Source organism: Gymnogyps californianus, chromosome 16 (genome assembly GCF_018139145.2).
Source record: "Gymnogyps californianus isolate 813 chromosome 16, ASM1813914v2, whole genome shotgun sequence".
NCBI lineage: Eukaryota > Metazoa > Chordata > Aves > Accipitriformes > Cathartidae > Gymnogyps > Gymnogyps californianus.
Genome location: NC_059486.1, coordinates 4,036,672 through 4,044,617, shown reverse-complemented (window position 1 = coordinate 4,044,617; position 7,946 = coordinate 4,036,672).

Genomic DNA, 7,946 nt, shown 5'->3' with positions numbered 1-7,946 from the left:
TAGATATTCAGGGGCAATTTGTGATAATTAGAGCTCATTAAGAGGTTCTTGAGACAAAGGTTCTGTCATGAGGCAGTTATTGTAACTGAATTTAGTGGTTTGTTCTATGTAGAAGATAGGTTAAAATCCAAGAAGTATATCCTGTTAGGACAAGATTGATTAAATTTTAAATGGCACTGACTTGTAGCCACTTACTGAGGTAAAGAAAAAGAAGGAGGTATTCAGCCAATAGTTTGGTTTCACAGACTGCAGTGGTGGAGGGTAGTTATATTCCCAAGAACCTGGGAAAGGCTCTTACCTCATAGGGAAGAACCACTGTGCTGAGATAGCTCAGCAGAAAGCTGTGAAAATTATTTAAGAACATTAACTGAGAGTTTTAAGATGTAGTTCCATGGAGAACAATCATAAAAATAGCCCTCCAAGAGAATGAGTCAGAGTACCCAATATTCTTGCTTACAGCCTTGCACTTCAAGCTGAGTCTTGAAAAAGAAACTGATCACTCTGCACAGAGCAGAGATTTTCCCAGTGATATGAGTAAGGCAAGATGCTGGATAAATTGCTTATCATGATGGGCAAAGCAGATGGGCTAGAGACATGACAGTTTCAAGATTTTTTTTCTTTTAAAGGTCTTCTTCCCCTGATTTCAGAGGGTGCTATAGCTTGACAGCAGGATTTGTCGTAAGGCAGAATATGGTCTCTCCACCACACTTTGCTGTATTGCTGGCTGGTAAGACTCTCCTCAAAGGCATGTTCATGGCTCGCAGTCGTTCTGGAAAGAAGTTCTAGTGTCTGCACACACAAGTCAAAGTCCACATAAAGGTCAAAAATGGTAGTTTAACACTCAGAGGTTGTTTGGGACTAACATGTATGTCCAGATAACATGATACAAGGAGCTTCCTCATTGGTTCTCCACAGCACTAAGAGAGCAGAGTCTCTGCAAATCCTGAGCACTATGAACTGTTCTCAACTGTAGAGTCACGCCAGAAGGAGCTGGTGGGAACTTGTACTGGCCTGAGAGACTGGTCAGACGGGCTAGGCTTTCCTAGCTTGGTGTATGGTGAGGGAGGCATTTCCAGATCACAGTTCTTGCTGGAACAATGTGCCACCAAACTGGCCTTACATGGCACTGTGTTTGATTAGCACAGTCAATCCCTATGCAGCAGAGCTGGTGATGTTCAACAAACCTAATTTCAGATCATGCTCTCTGCTCTCCTATGGCAAAAATGAGCACGTTGCTCTTTCCCAATTACTCTTAGGAAAAAAGAGAGTAACTGAAAATTTTTAAGAGAGTGCAGTGTGCCCAACAGAGGAATAGTAACCTGACAGTAATGCAAACAGTGTCTTTCTAAAACAAACTATCTGTTATTTCTCAGTGTGGTCACACAGCTGCCTACCACTCATTGCCTCTATTTCCAACCCTTCTGGGTTATTAAGCAGAAAAAAGGACTACAGAAATAATAAAGGAGACCTGTGAGCAACACTTTTATACTTTTCCAAAGAACTGTTGTTCTCTGGCTACATCATGGACTCAAGCCTTTCCGAATACAGCAGACAAGATGTTTGCAGGAACCTTTCTCCACCCAGAGTTAAAAACAGCTTTCAGGGAAGGAGGTCACAGTAATAGTCAATGGCCACGTAAGCCTCCAAGCTGAGTTCTACTTATCTGAAGAAAAAATCCTCCCAAGCATCTTCCAACATTTAGCCATACTTTATCCTTCCTGAGAGAACAGTAAACCTGGCTACCTTGTAATCCCAAGGGAACAGAAAACTATAAACTGGAAATTAAGTAATTCAATGTCTAAAATTCTCATACTGTATCGGTTGCACAGTAATTTAAAATTCTTCATATACTTCATCACTATCTCATGATAGTAAAAACCATCCCTGTTTTACAAATGGAACAAGCAAGCCCATGGGGATTAAGGCTATGGATACACAGCAGGGCTGGTACTTCTGTCATGTAGCTCAATGCTCTGACTCCCTCCCTCCCCCAAAAGGGGGATCACCTGGAGATTGGACACATGAGATTGGATGGAGGCCTCCCGTATTCCGAAATGTAGTATTTCAGCTTGTTTTAATAACTGTTTGTACAGAAGTATTCTTTTACAGGGGAGCAGGGGAAAACTAATCCACCCTTTTATTTTTAAAGACAATTCTGTATCTGGTCATTCTGGTCTTGACAAGTATGTGGGAACATCCCTTCTTTGCTTGCTGTTCATTCTCATGATTGTCAGGCCATTTAGCAACACTTCACAAACTCAGAGACCGTGGCTATGAAGGAACAAAGACAGAACTGCATTATTGGTTCTTGTTGCTAGTAAGTTATAGAGACACCTGCGTCACCCAAGCAGCTATTGGAGGGAAATGACTCCCTGTCTGTTCTCAGTCAGCAACACCAAATGAACCAGGGTCTCCAGCTTTTCCTCTTTGCAGGCTTACTGCTAAATCAGTCCTTTCTTCTGTACATTTTGTACATTTCAGTGTCCAAATTTGCTTTGCACCAATAGGTCTTTGCTTAGAAGCCTCTATTTATAGTGAACTGAGGTGAACTGTCTTTTTTACTTCTGCCTGAACTTCAAGCTGCAGAAAACATTCTATCCTTTTTTTTTTTTTTTTTTTTTTTTTTTTTTTTTTGAGGCCTTAAATCCAAATACTTCCATAGTTTGTGGTTTTCAAGTTTTGGACCAGAACTCTGTGCCTGCTGCTTATCGTTAAGAGAGAAGCCGTATTTTTGATTCTATATTGCAGTTAGAGTTGAATAGAAGTTACAGAGAATCTTGAATGGGGTGAGATATAAGAGAAGAGCTGCCCTGGTTGTTACTGACCTTCAGATAATCCTTTCTAATCTTATTTGGTTGGCTCCTAGAAAACTTCTTATTACAAATACAGAATGCTTATGGGAGTGTGACGTTTCGTCCTGGACTCAGAACAAGGAATACAGTAACTCAGAATAAGGAATAAAGAAGTAACCTCAGTGTGATGGCAGTGAATATACTACTATTAACCAACAGAAAATGTGGATAAAAATGGAGATTATGTTAATGACTAAAACAGGTACGGCAGATGACTAAGCAGTACTAAGGAATGCGAGACTATTAGTTTCAAGAAGTGCAAAAAGAAAAGTCTATTGTAATTCATTGCGTTGACCCCAACATAGCTGTACCATGAAGGTTTACTGGCAGGCTTTGGGAAGTAGCCATTATGCTTTTGGTTTTAGATGTTTTGGTATGTCCTAGCTGCTGTTTGGGTGATTATGTTGTTTGTATTGTGGAGCTTGTAGATAGAAGCAATTTGTACAGGCATGTTGAAAGCACTAAACTTACTTAAGCATGAAAAGAAGTGAGAAGGGAGAGATTTGGGAGGCTGCTTAAGGCTGCTTACTGCTACCTATCATTTAGTGAGTCAAAATAAATATTTGGATCAAACTCTGTCAACACTACGCAAAGGAAATTGTTGTAATAAGCTATCATAAAGACAGTTGTTCCTAGCTCTGAAGCAAGTTTCTCTATTGACAGTATCACAGAACGTTCATAAATTCCATTCAGGCAGTGCTGGATAATGACAAACTAAAAACTCTATCCAGGAGACAGAAACTAAGCTTACTTGATGGCCCTTAAATTCCATTTGATTCAGTGGGAGCCTAGCAAAGGTGTTATTAATTTATGAGGTTGAATCAGACAGGTACAGTTTACTGGTTTTCATACATATTAAAAATTCACACAGTTATACTTTTCCTAAGACAAGGAACTGCTGTATTATTTAACTGAATACTGTAGAGTCAAGGAGTTACAAGAATAATTTTGATGGTGATTTCTCATGGAAGGCACAGTAGTGGGTGGACTTATAAAGAAGACAGAGACAACTTGTCTGAAAATTATTTCTTTTCCATGAGAAATAGATAAGTCAATATCTGTGCATGGCACAAATGTTGAATCAAGAGGTCTATCTGCCCTTTAACTCTCTGCCATAAATAAATGAGAACATTCAGGAATCAAAGGCTAAATTCCTGTTGGCCTTTTTTTTTTGCCAGCTTGCATATATTTGCATTACATTGCACTTCAAGAATCAATTTAGACCTTTCCCTAAGTCTGTTCATATCACTGTCATTATTTCTTCTAGTATAACACCAGTTAGGGCACAACAGGGGCATGTCTCATTTTTTCTGCTTTTGAAGTAGACAGAGTTTAGTATGTGGCATATTAAATAGTAGAAAGTGTAATGGCTGGAAGGATGCATGTTCCCTTCCTTAAAAATGGTGGATCAGGACTCTTTTTGCTATTGTGTTTCTGTGGGTATTACTGAGTCAGCAGTGTCTGTGGGGCTGATGCATTATTCTACCACTGGGATTAGTGTACGCTGATGCTGTGACAGGTATTGTGAGAGAAATGTCTTTCTTAGTTTAAACATAACTTTGCAATTTTACCCTTGCAGCTGTATACTCTTATTTTTCATTGTGGACTATAACTGGGCTGTGGCTTTGCAAACATCAAAGGTCTGTGATGAGCTGTTAACTTTGGTAAATTATTCATCGTAAATAAATATGTGAACAGGGAAAAGTTCAGATAAAAATGAAAGTTTTCTTCACAGTCTGAGATTGTTTTTTCATTCACTGATAACGTTCTGAAGTACTATCATAATTTGAAGCCAATAAATAAGTTGACTGTGCAAACCTGCTAGCGCTTAAAACACATGTGAAGATGTCTTTATATGTTTTTCCTGATCTATCCGTTTCCATTCTATCTCCTGGCTTCTGACCTGTCTGATTTAGTCACATTAAAGAATCTGTTATGCCAGCTCAGACAGCAATGGGCATTTGCTCAGTGCTGTGGGTGACCTGTGTTGTGCTGCGAGGAGCCCTTGTTTTATCTCAGTGTTCCATTTCCCTGCAAATGAGTTCACGTTCCTGGAAGTTTTCCTCCTTGTGACTGACAAGACAGTCTGTTGTAGCAGTCCCTTTGTAGCACTGAAATGGCAGGATTTATCTTACCTCACCTTAACCATCTGAAAACAAAGCATCACAGCTCAGCTAAGTCAAATTTCCTTTAGAATCCATGTGGAGAAGAACGCACCCGAAGTGAGCTTGCATGCCTTAGGATTAAAAGTTAGGGGAGATGAATCCCAGGCAGAAATTTTGCTTATAAGTCACTTCTAAAGCACATTTTGAGTCCATTACCATGCTAAGAAGTGTTCTTAGCAGCTGCCTTCTGTAGCATGCCTAAAGAGCTAGAAAATTTAGGCTGTGCTGAATAGAAGCAGTTGCAGAGGCTGAGCCCTTGCAAAAACAACATTCAAGCCTCTCCTCTAATGAAGGAGTCTAACATACATGTCCTACATGTCCTCACTACCTTTCTTCTTGGGCCAAGTGGCTATTCCTCAGGCAGGCTTGACCCTGGTTACTGTGGGCCTGTCTGGGATACAGGATGACTGGGTGCAGCCAGTGCACTTGTGTATTGATTGACACCTGCTATTTGACAGCTAGGCAAAGACCAAAAAGCATCATCGTACTGTTAAGTTTGACTGATCAGGGACTGGGACATGCTTTTTGACCAAAGAGAGATTACATTCAGGGATGTACCCAAGTGGCATTAACTTAATTGCTGGTGTTGACTTAATTGCTTTGAATCCAGCTCTCACCCTGTCCTCTTCCTTACACATTGGCAATAGTGAGACTTTTTTTTCAGAAAAAACCCCACAGACTTTAGCGCGTACTTATTGCCTGACTGAATTCACATTTGGATTTGCTGCTTAGAGTTAGCAGTTATTAAAACTCTTAGATATACTTATGTAAGTTTGATTGTGCTCTGCTCATGTTTTGCAAGGGACTGAAATATTAGCAGTTCAGTTGAATGTATTTGGAATATGTTAGACTGTTATGTTTTGAAACTTTTCTACAGCTGAGAAGTGTAGTGTTTTTTCAAATTTAGACCTTCATCTGCTAAGAATGTTATCACATTGGAGGTCTGAGTGCTAGTTTCTGTAGTCTATCATTTATGTAATCTAATTAAAAACAATGTTGATATAGCATTTATTTAAAATGCATCATAAATAAAGCATATTTCTTTCTCTGTCACTGTGTGTAGACAGCCTATACTACGTTAAATCTAATTTTACCTGTTTTCTTCTAGGAATAGTTACTACTAGGGGGTTTAATAGCAGATATCTTCTCAATTATATCTATCTTTCTTTTAAACTGGATACCTAATTTTTCAGATTTCCTGCTATGAGAATTCATTTCAGACATGGCTGTGCAATGCAGTGCTGTAAATTCAGCCTTTTAGAAATATTAATGAACATTTATTTTCTAGGAGTTCCTGAAAACATTTATAACAGACCCATTAGTTTAAGAATTTGAACAATTTTGCCAACTTGAGTAGTATTTGTATTATCAAAGAAATTGCAGACTAATTTGTACTAGCAAATAACTGAAAATACATGTTTTAAATAATTTTCATGAATTCAAATTTTTATGAAAGTGTTTCAGGATTATTTAAGATTATGTCATATTCTATTAATTAAGGCATTTGATGCAGACAATGAATTTAATTAGCTCTCACTCACCCCACAGTCAGTCTGGAATCTCTTCATAGACTTCTCTGGATCAGGTCCAGTTTCACACAAGACAAACAAGAGCAAAACACAGGCATTGCTATGCATATTGTTCTGTGGCTGGACTAGGTCAGTTATGTTACTTACAAGTAGGGTAGCACTTGAACCAAAAGGCTAAATGCACCCATTAGGGAAAGTTTGGATCTGGACTCAGATCTGAGCTTGTGGGATAAGCGGAATACTAATTGTTCTATAAATAATATACTTAGCACTTTTCCATTGTGTAGCATCCCATAGGAACCATCTCTCCTTCTCTCACACATATACACATGTACTCTTCTTTCATTAAGGATTCCCAAATACAGTAATTAGAACAGTAATCAAATTTGGATCTGACTGATCAATGCCACTCCAGCTTTATTTCAATGTAATTGCAGCAGCCTAGAGCACACTGGTGAACATGGCCCAGAACTCATTTAACTATTACATCAGGAGATCATTTAATGGGAAAAAAGCAACTGAGACACTGTTTCTGGGATATGGAACCCACCAGGAAGTAGACATAACAGGACGTGATTCTTTTTCCTAATTTATACATTATATTTATCACAATTCCAAAAAACCTGTTCGAATGTATAAACTCAGTGTTCGCTTTTGTCCTGTGATGCCAAGTCAAGTTGCAGTACAGATAAAGCTACTGATTGGGTAGACATCAGCACATCAGACTGATAAATATGCAAACATTCTACTCTGGGACAGAATTGCCATGCTATGCTCCATGGCTGTCAAAAATCCAGATGCAATACTATCACAGAAAAAATGCTCCTTGGAGGGCTACTCAGAAAACTGAGCTTTAGCCCTATACTTCTTGCCAGGTGATTTCTCTTAGCCCCCTCTATAGCTAACAGTGAGAGAACTGCTTCTCCAGAAATGACCAGAATCCAGAGTACCTACACTAACTTGTGTGGGTGAAGGGCTTCTTGTCGCCTTTAGCTACAGAGGGGGCTGTAACAGTAGAGAAAGACTAGCTAGCTAATGTTCCTTGCCTATGACTGAGGAGTCTGATTGCCCATTGCTCGTCCCCACACAGTTTCCATACAAAATGATTGTTTTGTTTAATAATTCCAGTATTTTCTTTTTACAATTCATGCATGAGAAAATCTGGTAATTCTCTTGTGGAATTTGGAGAGGACTTTTTAAAAGTTCAACAATGTTCAGTCCTTGCTAATGTCCTGGATTATTTTTACAAGCCCGCAGTAATCAAGTCTATTTTTTTTTCAAGAGCAAAAGCTTGCTTTTTTGTCATTTTTGTCTCAGCCACTTAGATTACACGGGTCACAGTTCCCCCTCTTTTCTTACAACACATGGGAACAGTTGGACATTGTAATCTTCCCTCACAC